The sequence below is a fragment of the Physeter macrocephalus genome, chromosome 7, assembly GCF_002837175.3.
Source record: "Physeter macrocephalus isolate SW-GA chromosome 7, ASM283717v5, whole genome shotgun sequence".
Classification (NCBI taxonomy): domain Eukaryota; kingdom Metazoa; phylum Chordata; class Mammalia; order Artiodactyla; family Physeteridae; genus Physeter; species Physeter macrocephalus.
Window position 1 is genome coordinate 121,264,068 of NC_041220.1, and position 21,508 is coordinate 121,285,575.

The 21,508-nt window shown below is 35.3% G+C and overlaps 1 long non-coding RNA gene across 1 annotated transcript in view; it reads right to left on the reverse strand.

The window, feature by feature from the left end:
• Window positions 1-21,508, reverse strand: part of LOC114486611 (uncharacterized) — a 108,384-nt gene that overhangs the window by 22,541 nt on the left and 64,335 nt on the right. The window contains exons 3-4 of the long non-coding RNA XR_008617873.1: window positions 7,255-7,384; window positions 1,852-1,968 (exon numbers count right to left, since the gene is read on the reverse strand). This is a non-coding gene — a long non-coding RNA (uncharacterized lncRNA). The remainder of the gene's footprint in view (window positions 1-1,851; window positions 1,969-7,254; window positions 7,385-21,508) is intronic.

The window sequence follows — 21,508 nt, forward strand, 5'->3', positions numbered from 1 at the left end:
AACCATAATTCAAAAAGACACATGCACCCCAATGTTCATTGCAGCTCTATTTACAATAGCCAGGACATGGAAGCAACCTAACTGTCCATCAACAGATGAATGGATAAAGAAGATGTGGCACATATATACAATGGAATATTACTCAGCCATAAAAAGAAATGAAACTGAGTTATTTGTAATGAGGTGGATAGATCTGGAGTCTGTCATACACAGTGAAGTAAGTCAGAAGGAGGAAAACAAATACCGTATGCTAACACATATATATGTAATCTAAGAAAAAAAATGTCATGAAGAGATTAGTGGTAGGATGGGAATAAAACACAGACCTACTAGAGCATGGACTTGAGGACGTGGGGAGGGGGAAGGGTAAGCTGTGACGAAGTGAGAGAGTGGCAGGGACATATATGCACTACCAAATGTAAATTAGATAGCTAGTGGGAAGCTGCCGCATAGCACAGGGAGATCACCTCTGTGCTTTGTGACCATGAGAGGGGTGGGATAGGGAGGGTGGGAGACGCAAGAGGGAAGAGATATGGGAACATATGTATATGTATAACTGATTCACTTTGTTGTAAAGGAGAAACTAACACACTATTGTAAAACAGTTATACTCCAATAAAGATGTTAAAAAATAAATAAATAAATAAATAAAATGAAATAATGTATTACATAAACTCTGAAGTATTGATACTATTCAAATATAAAGTATTAGGAAAATCACACAGGTTCTCAAGCCAGAAACCTATAAGTCAGCAGCTATGAGTATTCATTTTAGTCAGCACCCACTTCAGTCCATCTAGGAGTCTTTATTCCACACCAGCAGCTCCCACTCCCAATTGCTCTCAAACCACACACATGCCTCTCTCTCTCCACCATTCTCATCTCATATCATAACTGGTACTTGGACTGTTACAACAGCCTCCAAACAGGCTTCTGCTTCTAATCTTAAAATATTCTCCACACAAAAGCCAGAATGATCTTTGGAAACATAGGTCATGTCATTTCATGAATTTGTTTGAAATTGTTTCATGTTGGAACAAGATTCCAACAATTTATTTACTGCGTCCTTCATAGCCCATTTTGATCTTGCACTAGCCAAAACTTTCAGCCTCATATTGAGCTCTTTTCCCCTTGCTAACTAGCTTCCAGCCACACTGTTTCCCTTAAAGGAACAGTATTAAAAAGGAATTATAGTGCATAAAATAGGCATTCAATGAATATTCTTAAATAAACAGATACAATATTCTTGGATTTGAATGGCAAAGGATACATAGTAAAATGCTAAAGAGAAAAATATTAGCCCTGATTAATCATGTCATATATGCAACTCACATTAATTTTTTCATGTTGGTAATTTCACTTCAAAAGTAATTTTCTACACACAAAAATAAACTCGAAATGGCTTAAAGACTTAAATATAAGACACGACACCATAAAACTCCTAGAAGAGAACAAAGGCAAAACATTCTCTGACATAAATAGTACAGTTTTTTTTTACGTCAGTTTCCCAAGGCAATAGAAATAAAAGTAAAAATAAACAAATTGGACCTAATCAAACTTATAAGCTTTTGCATAGCAAGGGAAACCATAAATAAAATGAAAAGACAACCTATGGAATGGGAGAAAATATTTGCAAATGATGTGACCAACAAGGGCTTAATTTCTAACATATACAAACAGCTCATACAACTCAATAACAAAAAAACAAACAGTCCAATCAAAAAATGGGTAGAAGACCTAAATAAACATTTCTCCAAAGAAAACATACAGATGGCCAATAGGCACATGAAAAGATGCTCAATATTGCTTACTACTACAGAGATACAAATCAAAACTACAATGAGTTATTACCTCACACCAGTCAGAATGGCCATCTTCAAAATGTCTATAAATAATGAATGCTGAAGAGGGTGTGGTGAAAAGGGAATTCTCATACACTGTTGGTGGGAATGTAGATTGGTGCAGCCACTGTGGAAAAAAGTATGGAGGTTTTTCAGAAAACTAAAAATAGAATTACCATATGATCCAGCAATCCCACTCCTGGGTATATATGTAGAAAAGATGAAAGCTCTAATTCGAAAAGATATATGCACCCCAATGTTCATAGCAGTTATTTACAATAGCCATGACATAGAAGCAACCCAAGTGTCCATCAACAGAGGAAAAGATAAAGAAGTTGTGGTGTATATATATATATACACACATGTATATAAGTATATATTATTGTATATATACCATAATATATAATATATAATACAAGTTGTGGTATACACACACACACACACACACACACACACACACACACACACAATGGAATATTACTCAGCCATAAAAGAGAATGAAGTAATGCCATCTGTAGTAATGTGGATGGACCTAGAGATTATCATACTATGTGAAGTTAGTCAGACAGAGGAAGAGAAATATTATATGTTATCATTTATATGTGGGATCTAAAAAGTAGTACAAGTCAACTATTTACAAAACAGAAACAGACTCACAGACAGAAAACAAACTATGGTTACCAAATGGGAAGAGGGGGGAGGGATATATTGGGAGTAGGGGATTAGCAGAGGCACACTACCATATATTAAACAGAGAGACAACAAAAATTTACGGTAGAGCACAGGGAACTATATTCAATATCTTGTAATAAACTATAATGGAAAAGAATTGGAAAAAAAAGAATACAGATATGCACATACATATGTATAACTGAATCACTTTGCTGTACTCCAGAAACTAACACAATATTGTAAATCAACTATACATCAATAAAAAATAATAATTTTCTATGTTTTCTTTAATTCCCTAGTTTTCAACATAATTTTCACACATCAAATGATAATCATTGGGATAGGGAAGGCTCTTTGTTTTCGTTAAAATCCTAGAAGGTCTGAACTACTTCAGAAATTTTGCTTGAGTCAAATTTATGTAAAGTTAATATCTTTACTTGCTATTACATTATTCCATTTGAAAAAAAAGTATTTTTTTCTTATTTGAATATTAATCAAATTTTTTAAAACATCTAATTACACAGCCTTAAAACACAGTAAACATTTATAAAATCCCAAATACTTTTGCTATTTGGAAAAAAAACTTTCACTGCACTTATTAACATTGACAAAGTTGATTCTTAAGGTAGATTATTTGATTTACCCACCCAAGATATGTTGAAAAAGTCAAAGGATACACAGTGAACACCTATATAATTACCGTTAAATTTGCTTTAACACATAAATAGCTATATATTCATTATTTTATCCATCCATCAATGCATCTTATTTTAATACCTTCCTAAAGTGAGGTTGCAGATATCAGTACAACACTAAACACTGCAGCAGACACAACATTAATGAAATTTCACTGTGCTTATATTCTAGTTGAGATTAAGTTTATAAACAATGAAATGCACAAATCATAACTGCACCATTCAATACATTTTGACAAGTGCATATACTTGTGTAATTCAAACATTTATGAAGAGAAAGACCATCACCCCCAAGATCTCTTCCAACTTCTGTCATTCAGCTTCTGACCCGCAGAGGTTAAAAGTCTTACTTTTTTCATCATAGGTTAATTTTGACTCTTCTAGAACTTTATATAAATGAAACAATGTGGCATAAGTTTTTTGTGTGTAATAATTTTTCACTCAGCATGAATTTAATTCAGTTTTAAAGAATAAACCATGATCTAATATTCATTTTTCTTTTTCTCAAATTGTATCCTGTGGAAATTACTCTATGCAAGGTTGGTGTTTATGTTTGTTTTAAAATGTTATACTCATGTTGGAAATAGAATTTCATTGGGTCTACCACTCTAGACTAAAAATTTGTAGAGAATTTTTAACCTATTAATTTGTATCTTTTATCATACTGGACAATTTTAATCTTTTTCTTCTTTTGCATATTCCATTATACTCTGGAAGCCAGATTAAAAGCATGTTAGACCATTTTTTCTATCCTTAATGTCTCTTGATCTTTCATAGTTGTTATTTCTTTGACTGTCTGAGATATATTCTTTACACAGATTTAACTTCATGTTAATTAGCTCCTTCTTTAGCTGCATAAAGTTTGCTTTAGATATCATCTAATATTTTTTAACTATAAATGTTTATATATTTAAATTTAAAAGCTCTATTTAATACTTTCCAAAACTGCCTGGTCAATTTTGATAATCTCCTGCTCTTTAGTCATACATTTTATGTTCTTATAATTTTTTAACAAATAAAATATTAATATTGTATGTATTATATACTATAATTGTAATGTTAAGTACTTTTTAAACTGCTGTTGTTTGCTCATGGTAGATCATTTCTCCTGTGTTTCTTGTTATGAGAGAATGATCTTTGGAAGTATATGTATGGCAATTCCTTGAGGGCTAGATTTAGAGCACATTCATCCAGGAACTTGTTTTGAGCTTATTTTTGATAGGTGTCTGAGGATACCCATTCAGGCTTAGTGTGTACTGAGATTCTATGACTCAGTTCCAAACTCACAGAAGGGCAGAGTTGTGGTAGGAATCTCAAGGGATACATTTGTTTATTTCTGCTCAATCCAGAACTAAAGTTAAGGCAAGAAATTAGGCCACTATATTTTTGTTTCTTTTTTATCCACTGAAACTGCACACCTTCTTTGGTCCTAGCTTTATTCTGGTATCTGTAATTTCACTTTCCACTTGCATGGAAACAGACTCCACATCAACCACACATATTTTTGTTTTCTGTCACCAATATGTACAAGCACATGCATTGTCCAATAAATATCACATCCAGCCCACTAGAATGGACTGATGACTACAAGTTAGAGTCTGACTTCAGCAGATATTTACTTCTGTGACTATATCATTAGTAATATCTGGCATCTGATGATTTCCCCCATTTTCCCAATCCTTAATGATTTGTGTTTTTTGGTTGTTCTGAGCTAGTAGCATGTATCTCCAGCATCCTATGGTGGAACATTCCCATGTCATTATTAGTTGGATAAAGCCAGATAGTTATTTCAAAGCCTTTTAAGGAGAAACTTACATTAGAAAGGTAGATTATAAAAGAAAAACACATGCTCTATAATTCTAGTAGTTGTCATATATAGAGAGGTAAGTACAGATGTAAATATAGAGATGGAAATACACAAACACAGCTTTCACCACATTGTCTCTCGATTTCTTTTTTCTCTGTATCAGTGTAACATTAAATGTTATCTATAAAAATTTATCGTTTTTAAATAAAACAACAGAAAAGAATACCCCACTGTATTTGTTCTGCTTATTTTCCTTAAATACATTTTCTTCTTTGATATGTCCATAATGTTTGTGATGACTTTGGATTAAAATACTGTATTATCTTCACTGCCTCCAGAGATAATTTTTTCATGTTAATTTCTTTAACTTCCTCTCTATTTCAATTTCCCTTCATACATATATGCATACATATAAATAAATATATATTTATAGGTATACAAACATATATATTCATAAACATGCATGTTTATGAATGTATATATATACATAAATATGTGTGCATTTAAATAAATATAGAGTTTGGTGCAATGCAAAACAATTCATATGAGTAAAATCAATTAGACTTAAAAAGCAATTTATTTTAATTTGTATACTCTAAACTGTAATGAATATACATGCACTTTTTGTATAAATGTATCATGTAAATTGTTCCAAATATATCACCTTCATTAATGTGTTAAATAAACTTTACCACTTACCATAAACTTCTAAAAATATATTCTATGCTAAATATCCTGTTTGTTAATAAATGTTTCTCGAAATTTTCACCTTTTAGCTTTTAAAAACAAACAGTCCTATTTCAAACATATTTCAAATTAACTTTCTTAGTAAGAACTTCTTAAAAATAGGCTTTCACACCAGTAGCATAAATGGGAGCAAGCTTATAGGGTAGTTAACTTTAATCTTGCTCCAGCTAGAAGGATTCTTTAAGAGTAGTATGATGTATTGATATTACTGTCTGATTCCACATGGCTTTTCATGAAAATGATATGCCTGTAGTAAAACACATCCCTTTTGCCTTCAGAAGGTAAGACATCAAAGGAAGACACTATTTGCATACAAATGCATGGCAACTTTCATAAATGAAAATTTTATGAATTCAGCTAAAATGAAAATGCTTCTTGAAAAGTATATTCTGTAGCTGTCTCATAAAGTCAGAGTGAATTTGATTTAGCTTTAGAGACTATAGGTATGAAACAGTTGACAGTGTCGGCATGTGGCCTTCCTGTTCTCAAATCTCTATGACATCTGTTTGGCAAATGGCGAGGGGGAAGCAATTTCTGAAAATATTATACCATATTATTCATGCTTTATTTATCATCTAAGACTGAACTTAATTTAATTGTTAAATTGAATAAATAAGATAAGTGAGTTTGCAAGGCTACAATCTGTTTAAAGAATTGTACTGAAAATATTTTAAGATGAAAAGAGAGATGAAAAATTAATATGGGGTAACATATCATGACATGTTACCTGGTAGATGACATAACATAACACAGTAGATAAGACCAAATTTACTGCTTCTGAGTAATGAAAGAGATCTCCTATGTTCTCTCCTAATCATTTCAATGAAGGAGTCAGTGTTTAGTTCTACCTTAAATTTTGAATCTATGACATCTATTAATTCAGAGATAATAAATTACAGTTAATTTCTCAACACTAAAGTTTAAATATTTAAGTTATAAAAAGTAGGTAAAAAGTCAAGGATAAGCAAATTTAATAAGGTACTCAGCAAATTCATCTGACAGTGAAAGTTTAATTTTTTTTAACCATACTTAGTTTGATCAAGAGATTCACCTTGTGACCCTTAAAACTGTCATTGCACAACCTCTGCTCACCTGTCATCTAATTATTCATCTATAGATAATCTTTGTCTGAGTCAATTATTCCAAAAAAACTGCACGATGGTCAGGTATTTCTTTTGTTTGTATCACATTTTCTACATTTATTCAATGGAAAACTACTATAAAGAAGAACTTTTCATCATCAAAGCTGAAATGCAATTTACAGAGGAAACGATGGATAAAATTAGATGTGGCCTAGTTTTTCCTCCTAAATAGCTAATCTTGAGAATAAAGTGTTCACAGTCTAGTCAAATTGGCTTAAAATGACCTACTGTTGCCCTTGTGGTTTCCTCTTTTTATATATAACTATCATTGTAAGCTCACAGTCTTTTATAAATGCAATGTGTTTCTATTCATTATATTCATGATTCTTTCTGTTGCTTAAGTGACTTACCTTTGCACCTCAATGTAGGTCTTTGCCCCCCTTGGCACAAGTCCATTACTGTTCATTAATTTCTGACATCTTCATTACTTTCTGGCAAACAAAACCCCAGAATCTTCTTGCATATTTTTCCTCCTCAGACCTGGAATAGAGATACCACAATTCAAATACTAGGTTTGTCTGTTGCTACTGGATTGGAATTACAGCTAGACAAATTCAGCTAGCAAAGCCAAAAAATAGTATTAAATAAATATATGGTGGCATTCCCAACTGATACTAAATATTATAGAATTTTTAATGTTTTATTATAAAATTTTATCAGTTCTGTCACACTGCATATTTGGTTACTAAAAAGATTAATTGAATATCTGTATTATTCTATGAAATGTATACAGAGTTTTATAATATCATAATTCATAATATCAATATAACTTCACTAGTTAAACCACTGGACACAGTTTTAAGTTTTTATTGAAGATCTATTTATCTTCAGACTACATTCTTTTAAAAAGGTACAATCAACAATCACTATTTTAAATCACTTGGAAAATAATTTTTAATGTGGTTATGTTACTATATTTTTTCAATTTTTAGGAATTGTATTTCCATTTTAATTATATTTTTGTATATTTAAATCATCCATTGGCATCCATGGCATCCATAATGCCATTTGCAGCAACACAGATGGACCTAGAGATTATCATATTAAGTGAAGTAAGTCAGATAGAGAAAGACAAGTATCATATGATATCACTTATATGTGAAATCTAAAAAAAATGATGCAAATGAACTTATTTACAAAACAGAAATAGACTCACAGACATAGAAAACAAATTTATGGTTACCAAAGGAGACTGCTGGGGTGGGGAGGGGAGAAATAAATTAGGAGTTGGGGATTAATATATATACACTGCTATATATAAAAATAGGTAAACAACAAGGACCTAGTGTATAGCACAGGGAACTATACTCAATACCTTGTAATAACATGTAATGGAAAAAAAATCCGAAATATAATATATATATGTATAACTGAAACATTATTCTGTACACTTGAAACTAACACATTTTAAATTAACTATACATCAATAAAAAATAAATTTAGTTTAATTTAAAAATATTTTAAAAAATCATCCCTAAATTTTCAAAGCCAAAACTATAAGGCAAGACATCTTTAAAAGTCTATGGATGTGATCTTTTTCATTCCTTTTTCTGGCTGCATAGTATGTCATTAAGTGGCTATGCCACAGCTTATTCAAACAGTCCTCACTTTTCATTTTCCTCAAAGATAAAATGGGACAATAATGCTGTCTATCCTATGATGTTTGGGGGAGGATTCAGTGAGGAATATTTGTTAAGAACTTCATGCACAGAAATTAGGCAACTTCTATATATGTTTATTGAATAAACTAAAAATGGTTTCAACTAATTCCGATCACTTTATATACTTACATGTAAGGCCTGACATTCAAAAATACAGAACCAATGTAAATAACATTTCTAAGTGATTTGTTTCCTAGCTATGTTGTATATAGGAAGGAGATTGCTAAATGCAGATGCACTGAATAAACTAAATGGGCAGAAGAATAAACTAAAATGCTAATCCATAAAAATACAAGAAGTCTAGAGAGTGTATTAAACTCTGTTACACTCTCTGCTCTATTAAGTTTATCATAATTTTCTGACAACAAGAGTTGTAATAGGTTACAGAGTTTAGGGAGTATCATTCCAGAAAATCTGTGAATATTTTTGAAATGATTTGATGTTGACTGGAAAAATATTAATAAACGTTCATCTTTTCTTCATCATTCTGGCTTCATTTATCACAAAGATACTGCTCCCTAACAAGTTTCATCCTCAATGTCAGTACACAGCAAATGTCAATCATCTACTGCATTTATATGCGGTGACTTACAGGAAATGGGCATAATTTGTAATAGGAGCATTTTAATGAAGAAGGACATGAATGCAAAAATACTTCATGAATATGTATTTTACCAGGTAAGATTGTAGAATCCCCTTTCTTAAGCATTTTCAAGAATAGAAAAGTCAATTTAGGGTAATTTGAGAGAAAAGCTCAGTGATGGTTCTTTGATGCTAATTCGTTAGTAAGGGAAAAAATTTGATTAATACTACTAATAAAATATTACTACTACACTATTAATTAAATAATAAAAAATAAGTATTAAACAATAGGGAACAGGACATGATGAAATATCACAACAGATTATCAATTTAACATTTGTGAGAAAATCTACATAAAATACATTTAAATAGGATTCCCTGGAAAAGTATTTAGACAAAAAGAAGCCATTTATTTTAACAAGGACCATAACTGCCTCCTTAGAGACCACTGTGGATTAAATGAGTGTCTTTTGAATGGTTTCTTTATTATTGGTCTATCAAGGTTAATTTCCTCTGTTTCCACTTGCCATTATTGCTCTGCCATCTCATCAACAGCAGATCCCACACAGATCTAGCTTCCCCACAGCCAAAGTGCTATAGCCTACATAGCTGTTCATCTGTTTCCTCTTCTTCCTACTGAGTTTGTTTCCCTGTATGATGCCAAGAACATGAACTACCGGCACTCTGAAAAGACAGTAGTGAAATCTGCAGTATCAGCCTTGTCTCTAAACAGAAGTGAATTCTCACTATGGTTGTATTTGGTTCTCCTGTACATGACAGAAGATCCTCCACATATAGATATTCCAAAACCTGAAGCTTCATTTATGGCAAAATACGCCCCAGCTCACCTCCTTTACTTCGTTTCCAAACATTTCCCCTGACACAGGAGATGAAAAGCAATCAAAACTGACTAATTCATAGCCACAAGTTGTCATTTTTAAAGATTTGATTCAAATTTTCCATAATTACCAGAAAAAAAAAACACTGTCATACAGACAAAATCTAATTTTTATAATGACTAAATGCCTACCAATAATTTATACACATTTCTGACTGAATAGTGAAAAACTAAACAACCAGGGAGTGGCCAGGATGGCTGAGTTGGAAGACCCTGAGTTCAACTCCTCTCATGGGCATACCAAAATTACAACTATTTACAGAGAAACTATTGATGAGAAAAACCGTAAGACTAGGAGAAAAGATCTTCTACAACTAAAGGTATAAAGAAAGAATCACAAGACTGGTAGGAGAGATGGAGATGCCATCTGGCATTAGTCCAGACCAACGCCCCTAGATACGCAACACACAAACGGGAGGATAATTACAATTGCAGATGTTTTCCCCAAGGAGTGAGTGGTCCGAGCCCACATCTGTCTTTCCAGCCTGGGGGTCCTGCACTATCTGATGTCACTTATATGGGAAATCTAAAAATCAAAACCAGTGAAAATACATAACAAAAGAGAAAAGAGTCATACATACAGAGAACAAACAGATGGTTGCCCGAGGGGATGGGGATGGGGAGAAGAAAGAAATAGGTAAGGGAAATTAGGAGGTAAAAACTTCCAGTTGCAAAGTAAATGAATCACAGGTATGAAATGTGTGGGGAATATAGTCGATAATTAATGTCTTTGTAGGGTGACGTATCTTAACTAGACCTACCGTGGTGATGATTTTGAAATGTATAGAAAAACTCACTATGTTGTGTAACAGGAACTAACATAGTATTGTAGGTCAATTATACTTCAAAAACAAACAAACTCAGAGTTAAAGACATTAGGTCTGTGGTAACCAGGGGCAGGGGGTGGAGGGAAAGGGAATTGGATGAAGGTAGTCAAAAGTTACATACTTCCAATATAAGATAAATAAGTACCAGGGGTATAATGTATTAACATGATAAATACAGTTAACACTGCTGTATGTTATATATGAATGTTGTTAAGAAAATGAATCCTAAGAGTTCTCATCACAAAAAAATTTTTGTTGTATTTCTTTAATTTTGTATCTATATGAGATAATGGATGTTCACTAAACTTACTGTGATCATCATTCCATGATGTAAGTCAAATCATTAATCTGTACACCTTAAAATTATACAGTGTTGTATGTTAATTATATTTCAATAAAACTGGAAAAAATTAAAAATTTTAAAAGTTTAAAAAAGAAAATAAACAATCATCCAGATGCTAAATGTCAGAATGCTTTGACACATCAATACTTTTAAAACATCACTTTTCTTCCAGAAGTTGTCTATCAGCATATATTTAACCATCTTTAATGAATTTTGTCATATTTTACAGGTGGCAAATTGAGTGAGAAACCATAAAATTAGCATGAGTTTTCATTCTTATATAAAACAAGTCTAGTTTTACACTACCCCCCTTCATTGTTAGTGTTAGTGATCACATTATGGTCTCTGAGTTGTCAACTAAACAATAATGAAGTTATGAAATATACTCTCATTTGAAGAAATATAGCATTTTATCATTCTAACATTATTCTTGCTGTTGCTTAATTCCCATTACTACAATTAAAGTAGTCTTTGTAATTATTAGCTATTATTAAAATGATAGGTCTCACCCTGGATAGTACTTCTATTGTACTCTAATTGAAAGTGTAGAGGTTCAGAGCATGTCACCCCAAAATATGCCACTTTAACATATTGAATATTTTGAGTTAAAGGCACTTGAGAAATAGCAGGTGCAAGAAGAACGCTGACTATTTCCCCTGAAAGCAGGAGACAAAATTCCAATGTGAAAGGTCCCCTCCCTACACCAGGAGGAAGACATTCCTGTAACTGGACATGAGGAGTCGAGGCTGAGAGAAATCTGTACAAGCAAATTTGTTACTCTAACCCTTATCTTCCTAGTAACTTTCCCTCCATTAACTTTGCTCCCCCAAACCCCTTTGTCAAGTTTTCACAATTTACTACTCTTTGTCCATCTTCCTCTTGATAAATTCAGGTCGTGATCACTGTCCCAGATCCTTCAACAATTTTCCCCACAACTTTACATCTTCCTCTAGAAAAGCCCCAGTTTGAAAGTATTCTGCTCTAACTACATCCTTGGGGGCTTCATTTTCCTTGTGAGGGCTCTCATGTAATGTAAAAATTACTAAAAATGTGCATGCTTTACTTTTAATCTGCGTATGTCTCCCTGCTGGAGACCCTAAGAAGGTAGAGGAGAAATTTTACCTCTCCTACAAAATGATTATTAAATCAATCATCTTTACCTTTTTAAATTTTTTCCACATGGAAGTCTCTGTGCCATCCTATCAGCTTTTCTTCCATTTTTTTTTTTCTTTCTTGATTCATCTTGGTGGCCTTCCAGTCTGTGGTTATTAGAATATTTACACCTTTCTCTACTAGGAGAGCCATATTGGGTACTATACATCCACCCGTCATCATTATTTCAAAGGATTGTTTTTTTATGTTGGCTAAAATATTACCTTCCTCATTCAACAGAATAATTAAACCTATTTCAAAATTTTACACATACAGTTCGAAGCACAAATATTGAAATGGGCAGTAGATAGTAGCTTGTGTTGGATGAAAGTATTCTATTCAGTCTAATCATTTCCTGGAAATATTGAGATAAATTTGTAACACAGATGAAGCTAAGTATCTATCAAGAGTTCATGCATTTGAAAATAAAGAAGATAATATTACACATATAGTGTATCCATTTTTTCACAGTTTATAACATTCTAACAGTTGAAATTTCCCTTCAATTTTTGTTGCGACTACATTATACCTACATTTTGCTCCATCACCTGTAGGAAAAGATACATTCACTTCACCTTGCTTTAGAGTATACAAGCAAATATGTAAATTTGGTTATGTCCTAAGAATTTCAGCCCTGGGAATAATAAGGCAAGTAAGAGGATTTTATTTTTACCAAGTTAGTAAACTGCAAGCTTGGAAAAACTATTAAGAACAAAACTTAATATTTCAGGAAAATTCTTCCAGTTAGCACAATTTATAGATACTACCAAATAAGATTTTGAAATCTTCCTCTCTACTAAGGCTTGTATTAGAATTCCAATGCATATCAGCCACCCCATCCCCCATTCCTTCCACTTCAGATCTAGTTTAGAAATCTTTGGGATTGTGTTATATGGGAAAAGAAAAAAATCAAGAAATCTATGGGATTGTGTTATCTGGTTTGGGAGATGACTTCTGTTTGACACCTACAGTACAATAATATACATAGCAGAACATCACAGCGAAAAGGGAACTCTAGAGGTTAAAATTTTCAAGCTTACTACCCACTCTCTCAACTCCCGTATTGCTAGAATTCCTACCACAAAGTATATATTTGTCCTCCAAAGTAAAATTTTGGAGGCTATATAGAGAAGCTAACATGTACGGAGTAACTTTCACATGCCAAATGATGATGATGATGATTTTAGCTAACACAGAGTTCTTACGTATTGCTAAACACTTACCATACCTTAACTTGCTTAATTCTCACAATCAATATTTTAAGGGATGCAAAAATTTTAACACCATTTTACAAATGAGGAAAATGCTAGGGATTGGTAGAGCTGGGATTTGTACTGACACCATCTAGCTCCAGAGTCTGTGTTCCTCTTTATTCCACTCTAATGCCTTTTAGGTTCAGCTACGGGCTCTTACACACTTATGACATATTACATAAGCCATTGAACCCACTAGAGACCACTGTGATGATGCAGTGGATAGAAAGATGGTTAGAATAATAAAGTCAGTATTTGAAATTTGAGCCTGTGAATGGCTTTTTTGATTTTTTTTTGTCCTCAGTTTCCTCCTCTATAAATGTCTGCTTTGCATTGTTTCAATAAAGTTGTAACAGTGTAGTGAAATCGTTAATGTAAAAAGACATTGAAACTGTAAAGGATTACAACAATTTAAGACACATCTTTCTCACAGTGTAGCCCAGTGGAATAGTTTTAGTTATTATAGTGCTCTTCTGAACAGAAATATACCTCTCTAATGTCATGTACCCACTCAATTATTTCCTTTTTGGTATTAAAAGTTCAAATTTGTCAACACATTTTCCAAATCTTTCATCTTCCTTTTGATCAGTTTAAGTTTGAACACTGTTCCAGATCCTTCAACATTTTTCCCCCAAATCTTACATATTCCTCTAGATAAGCTTCAGTTTGAAAACAGTGCCCAAAGGTAAACCTGGGTGTGACCAGTGCAGATATTTTCCAGGTTTTTCAGGAGAATCTACCTATTTTCTCAGTTGTTCTAGGTGTATACATTTACTACTATGGATTCTGGTTTTTTTTTTAACTTTTTTTATTGACCTCCACATCTCATAGATTCTGGATTCTGAAAGTGTCCATTGAAATCTCTAGATCTTTGTCGTAAATCTAGAAACATTTTTGACTCTATGTACAGGTAAATTTAAACAGAAGTCCCACACACAGGATAAAACACAATGGATTTGGAGACAAAAAGAGAGGAATGTCAAAATTTCCAAATTTGTGTGCCAGCACCTGTGTGTGTCTGTGTGTGTGTGTGTGCCCATATGTTACAATATTAAATTTGGACTCACTAATATAACCTGTAAAAATATGAATCAGCTGAAATATTCTTTGTATCAACTATTAGGTAAGATCATTGCTTTTAACTCAGTGTCTTTTCCCCCAATCCTTTAATAGTAATAATATTTATATTCAGAAATTTCCACTGACTTACAAACAGCTCTTTAAGAACATGGACAGTAATAAAACATCAAAAATGTTCATTTGAAAAAAATTGGGAAATGATGAATAAATTAAAAAAGCATCCAGATAAAAAAATCATCCAGTAAAAACTAATTGTATATTGTCTCATCGTAGGCCAACTGGAAGATGCCACCTTAATTAGCTGAAATTAAAATTTCAAGTTTATTTAATCAGGTACTGCTACAAAGAAACATATTAGCCCTCAAAACAAAGAGTTGAGGTAAGGATCTTTATCATGACTGGAACAAAGTTCACCCAGGTTACTGTAAATTGCCCTATGTTATAAAATGATAAAATCCAAATAGAAATCCTCTTCTAAGAGGTAGTTATAGGCCAAGCTTAAAGCACCCAGACATAGTCTAATTTGTTTTCATTTTCGATAGAGATTTCTGAGTCTTAGACTTGATCATTCATAGTATCTCTTTCAGTAATACCTGCCCAATGTATTCAGAAATCTGTTCTATTTTATCCCTATAGTAAAGAGTAATTGCACAAGGAGTAATTGTGTGTGTGTGTGTGTGTGTGTGTGTGTGTGTGTGTATTGGAAAAATGTCTCTCTTTAACCCAAGGTGGTACTTTACCTATTGACTAAGAAAAACTTTTTACTGCTAATAAAATTTCCTTTTATATTTCTCAGTACTGTCCATCAAATATAACCCTTACAGGCAATCTTACTTCCCACAGGATTATTTTATTGTTGCCCCAGCTATTCTTTTCCTCATGAAGGGAAATGGTGCAACTTTCTCCCCACCCTCTTGTCCTTATGGACCTCACATGCAGCACTTGTGGCACCTGCAACTACTGGAGCAAAAAGACAGTGCAGTAAGCCCTCAGTGTGGTTTTAAGACCAGGAATATGATGAGGATGTCTCAGGGAACACACTTATTTTAAGTCAAGATTCTAGATTCAATGTCAACGGTTTCAGACACTTTTGTGACATTTTCTTCTTGGGCATATAAGTGCTTTCTGTCATGACACAAATTAATGATTTCAAAGGCAGGTGTCGCAAAGCAGAGATTGCAGTGTTCTGCCTCTGGAACAGACCTCAGTGAGAAAAGTAAAGATCAAGTAGTTTCAAACTAAAATGGCATTCACATATAAACATTTAAGAAGATAAATGGATATAGGTTGAATAAGATTGTATGAAGATGAATTTTATAGAAATAAACAGCACTAAAAAGAAAAACTATTATTGAGGGGGTTCTGACATTCAAGCAAAGTAAATGCTTTATAAAATCTCTTTCAGTCTCAGACATTAATGATTTTATTCATTAATTCACATTAATATGAATAATTCTGAGATGAAAATTTACTCCTGATGGATGCTTTTCATGACTATTTAACTCACTTTTCAAATTGGACCCCAATTTCACAATTTACTGGTTATATGAACATGGACTTATAAAACCCTAGTCCTTCCATTTCATTATGTGTAGATTGAGAATAACAGGGCGGGAAGGAGTCAGGATGGTGGAGTAGGAAAACGTGGAGTTCTCGTCTCCCCACAAGTATGTCAAGAATGCATCTACAAATGGAACAATTCTCACAGAGCACTTGCTGAACACTAGCAGAGGACCTCAGACACCTAAAAGGACAAGAAAAATCCCCATGCAACTGGGTAGGATGAAACAAAGAAAAATAGAAAAGAGGAAAAGGGATAGAACCTTCATTCACCCCTGGATGGGGGGAGCTGAAAGAGAGGAGGTTCTCTCACTCAGGGAAGCCCCCTCACTGGCAGGGATATCAACTGGGACAGAGAGGAGCTTTGGGGGATCAAGGGCGCAGCAACCAGTCCGTGGCAGGCAGGACAGAGGAAGACTTAGGCAGATGGTCCATGCCACAGCCTCTGCACTCCATCCTGAGTGGTGTGTCTCCTGGCGTAGACGGGGGCTGGGTGCTGGAATGTGAGGCTTGGAGACTGGACCCAGGCAGGGGACAACTGTTAGATGCGAAGAGACAGCCTGAAGGGTCTGCAGTAAGGAGCTCCACAACCGGGAAAGCTTGTGGAAGAAGCCCGGCCACCATAGACGCAGGGCGCCATTGCCGAGAGATGTGCAAAGAGGGAGGCCACCATTGCAGCCCCCTTCCCCACGCACTGGACCCTGCTGCTATGGGCACTAGGAGGGGTGCCCGCCTGAGCAGGCATGTGTGCTCCGGGACAACCTTGGAAGCAGATGATGGTGGGAGGAACACACGCAGAGGTGGGGCTAAAACCACAGCTAAGCCCCGGGGGCCGTGCAACTAAGGAAGAAGAGTTGAAATCTTTCCCCGCGGTTGCATGAACGCGGATTCACACCCCTGCTGCTGGCTTTGTGAACTCGGTACCTGTGGAACATCTGAACAGACGAACGCTCCCGCGGCTGAGACGGGTCAAGCTTTGGCAGCTGTGGATTCTGTGGGCATGCACGGGTGGAGATTGGACAAGGTCAGAATCTGAGCTGCCTCCGTAACTGCCACAGCAGGTTCAGGTACATGACTAGTGCAGTCCAGGGACCTGCTTCAGGGGATCTGTGCTGGTGGCCTGGTGAAAACAACACCTGCGAGACACCAGGGACAATTGCTGGCATACCTATGGTTAAGGTGGAGCTGAGAGCAGTTCCAACATCAGTGTAATTTGTGAGCCAGCACAATGGGTGAAAAGTGACACAACAGAGTATACTCACAGGTGAACAGTGCCAGAGGAGGAAAACTCAGTGGCTTCTCTCCCAGTGGGAGTGCTCCTGTTCCACCTACCTCACACCTCAGGTCAGAAACACAGTTAAGAAACAGATCTGGAGGCCTCTATCCCAACAACTAGGGGGCAGACCTTGCCCCTGACAGGTCAGTAACAACCACAGAGCAAAGGGGAGGCCCCACTCAATATCCAGGGCGGCTCAAGTCACCACAACATCAGTCACACCTCCAATCAAGGGGATAACAGCCATCATACACTGAGAAAAGAGGTGGCACACATCCATACTAAAAACAGTCCTCACACCAAAAAATATTCAACACATAGAGACTATACAGGGACCTTGCTACATAAAAATAGCCCTCCAAGAAAGTCTGAGGGTCAGGCATCCGGAGGAAGAACCCCCAGGGTATTTGCTTTCAAGGCCAGTGAGACCTGAGTACAGGAGCTCCATAGGGCTGGAAGAAACAAGAGACTCCACTCTTGGAAGGGGCACACAAGACCTCACATGTGTTGGGACCCAGCACAAAGCAATACCCCCATAGGAACCGGGTTAGACCTAACTAGGGGCCTGGGATGGTCTCCTGGGGAGTTGGGGGTTGACTGTAGCTCACCGTGGGGGCAAGGACACTGGTGGTAGAGGCCCCAGAGAATACTGATTGGCATGAGCTCTCCCAGAGGTCCATATTTCAGCACCAAGACCCAGCCACACTCAATAGCCTAGAGACTCCAGAGCTGGAACACCTCAGGCCAAACAATCAGCAAGACAGGAACACAGCCCCACCCAACTGCAGACAGCCTACCTAAAAACACTTCAGATCAAGCGACACATACAGACTGAAAGAGAGCGGATGAAAAAGATATTCCATGCAAATGGATATCAAAGAAAGCTGGAGTAGCAGTACTCATCTCATACAAAATAGAATTTAAAAAAACGACTGTTATAAGAGACAAAGAAGGACACTACATAATGATCAAGGGATCAATCCAAGAAGAAGATATAACAATTATAAATATATATGCACACAACATAGGAACACCTCAGTTGATAAGGCAAATGGTAACAGCCATAAAAGGGGACATCAACAGGAACACAATAACAGTGGGGATGTTAACACCCCACTTATACCAATGGACATATCATCCAGACAGAAAATCAATAAGGAAACACAAGCCTTAAATGACACATTAGACCAGATAGACTTAATTGATATCTATGGGAAAGGCCATCCAAAAGCAGCAGAATACACTTTCTTCTCAAGTGCACATGGAACATTTTCCAGGATAGATCACATCTTGGGCCACAAATAAAGCCTTGGTAAATTTAAGAATATTTAAATCATATTAAGTATCTTTTCTGCCCACAATGCTATGAGATTAGAAATCAATTACAGGGAAAAAAACTGTAAAAAACACAAACACATAGAAGCTAAACAATATGCAACTAAACAACCAATGGATCACTTAAAGAAATCAAAAGGGAAATCATAAAATAACTGGAGACAAATGACAACAAAAACATGATGATCCAAATCCTACAGGATGCAGCAAAAGCAATTCTAAGAGGAAAGTTTATAGCAATACAATCCTATCTCAAGAAATAAGAAAAATCTCAAATAAACAACCTAAACTTACACCAAAAGCAACTAGAGAAAGAAGAACAAACAAAACCTAAAGTTAGTAGCAGGAAAGAAATCATAAAGATCAGAGCAGAAATAAATGAAATAGAGATGAAAAATCTCAAATAAACAACCTAAACTTACACCAAAAGCAACTAGAGAAAGAAGAACAAACAAAACCTAAAGTTAGTAGCAGGAAAGAAATCATAAAGATATATCAGAAATAAATGAAAAAAGAGATGAACAGAACAGTAGCAAAGATCAATGAAACTAAAAGCTGGTTCTTTGAGAAAATAAACAAAATTGATAAACGTTTAGCTGGACTCATCAAGAAAAAAATGGAGAGTACTCAAATCAATAAAATTAGAAATGAAAAAGGGGAAGTTACAGTGGACACCACAGAAATATAAATGATCATAAGAGACTACTACAAGCAACAACACACCAGTAAAATGGACAACCTAGAAGAAATGGACAATTTCTTAGAAAGGTATAACCTTCTAAGACTGAACCAGGAAGAAATAGAAAATATGAACAAACCAATCACAAGTACTAAAATTGAAACTGTGATTTAAAAATTTCCAACAAATGAAAGTCCAGGACCAGATGGCTTCACAGGTAAATTCTATCAAACATTTAGAGAAGCGCTAATGCATATCCTTCTCAAAGTCTTCTAAAAAATTGCAGAGGGAGGAACACTCCCAAACTCGTTCTACGAGGCCACCATCACCCTGATATCAAAACCAGACAAAGATATCACAAAAAAAGAAAATTACAAGCCAATATCACTGATGAACATAGACACAAGAATCCTCAACAAAATACTAGCAAAGTGAATCCAACAACACATTAAAAGGATCATACATCATGATCAAGTGGGATTTATCCCAGGTATGCAAGAATTCTCAACATACATAAATAAACCAATGTGATACACTACATTAACAAACTGAAGAATAAAAAGTATATGATCATCTCAGTAGATGCAGAAAAAGCTTCTGACAAAATTCAACATACATTTATGATAAATACTCTCCAGAGAGTAGACATAGAGAGGGAACCTATCTCAACATAATAGCGACCATATATGACAAACCCACAGCAAACATCATTCTCAATGGTGAAAAACTGAAAACATTTCCTCTAAGATCAGGAACAAGACAAGGTGTTCCTCTTTCAGCTAGCGCCATAACTAGACAAATTGATGAAACAGCAGAGGGTACTGAGGCACAATTGTTAGAGGGGATTAATGAGTGACCGTGGTACGTAATCCAGGTTGAGGAGTATACTGATGTTGACAACAAGGCAACGATGCTCGTTTTTGTGCGATACATTTTTCAGGAGGATGTGCATGAGGATAGGTTATGTGCACTTTTGTTGCCAACCAACACCACCACTGCAGAACTATTCTAGTCTTTGAATGATTACATATCAGGAAAACGGAATTGGTCATTTTGTGTCAGTATATGCATGGACCGAGCAGCTGCCATGACAGCTTTCTGGTTTCACTACTCGGGTCAAAGAGGTCACTTCTGAATGTAAGTCCACGCACTGTGTCATCCATAGAGAAACGCTGGCTAGCCTAAAAATGTGACCTGAGCTTAACAACGTTTTGCAGGATGTGATTAAAATTACTAACCACATTAAAGTACATGCCCTTAACTCAGTCTGTTCATGCAGCTCTGTGAGGAGATGAATGCAGAGCACACACGTCTTCTATTATACACAGAAGTGAGATGGCTTTCTAAGATAGATCACTGGCCAGAGTTTTTGAGTTACAAGAGCTGCTCTAGAGATTTCTTTTAGAAAAACAGTTATCACTGGCAGCACATTTCAGTGACACAGAATGGGTCACAAAACTTGCTTACTTGTGTGACATATTCAACCCCCTCAACGAACTCAATCTGTCACTTCAGGGGAGAATGAAAACTGTGTTCAAGTCAGCAGATAAATGGCTGCATTCAAAGCCAAACTGGAATTATGGGGGCGACAAGTGAACATTGGGATTTTTGACATGTTTCAAACATTAGAAGAGATTTTGAAAGAGACTGAGCCAGGGTCTTTTTTCTCCCAGCTGATGCATGATCACCTATCTCAGCTTTCAAGAGTTTGAGCAGTACTTCCCAACCACAAAATACCCCTGAACTGGGAACGAATGGATCCACAACCCATTTGTGAATAAGCCAGGTGAGTCGAATTTGTCCATGCTAGAAGAGGATCAAATGCTTGAGATCGCAAATGACAGTGGCCTTAAAAGTATGTTTGAGACAACTTCAGATCTCCATATGTTCTGGATTAAAGACAAGGCAGAATATCCTGAGATTGCTGCAAAAGCACTGATAAGCCTGCTTCCATTTCC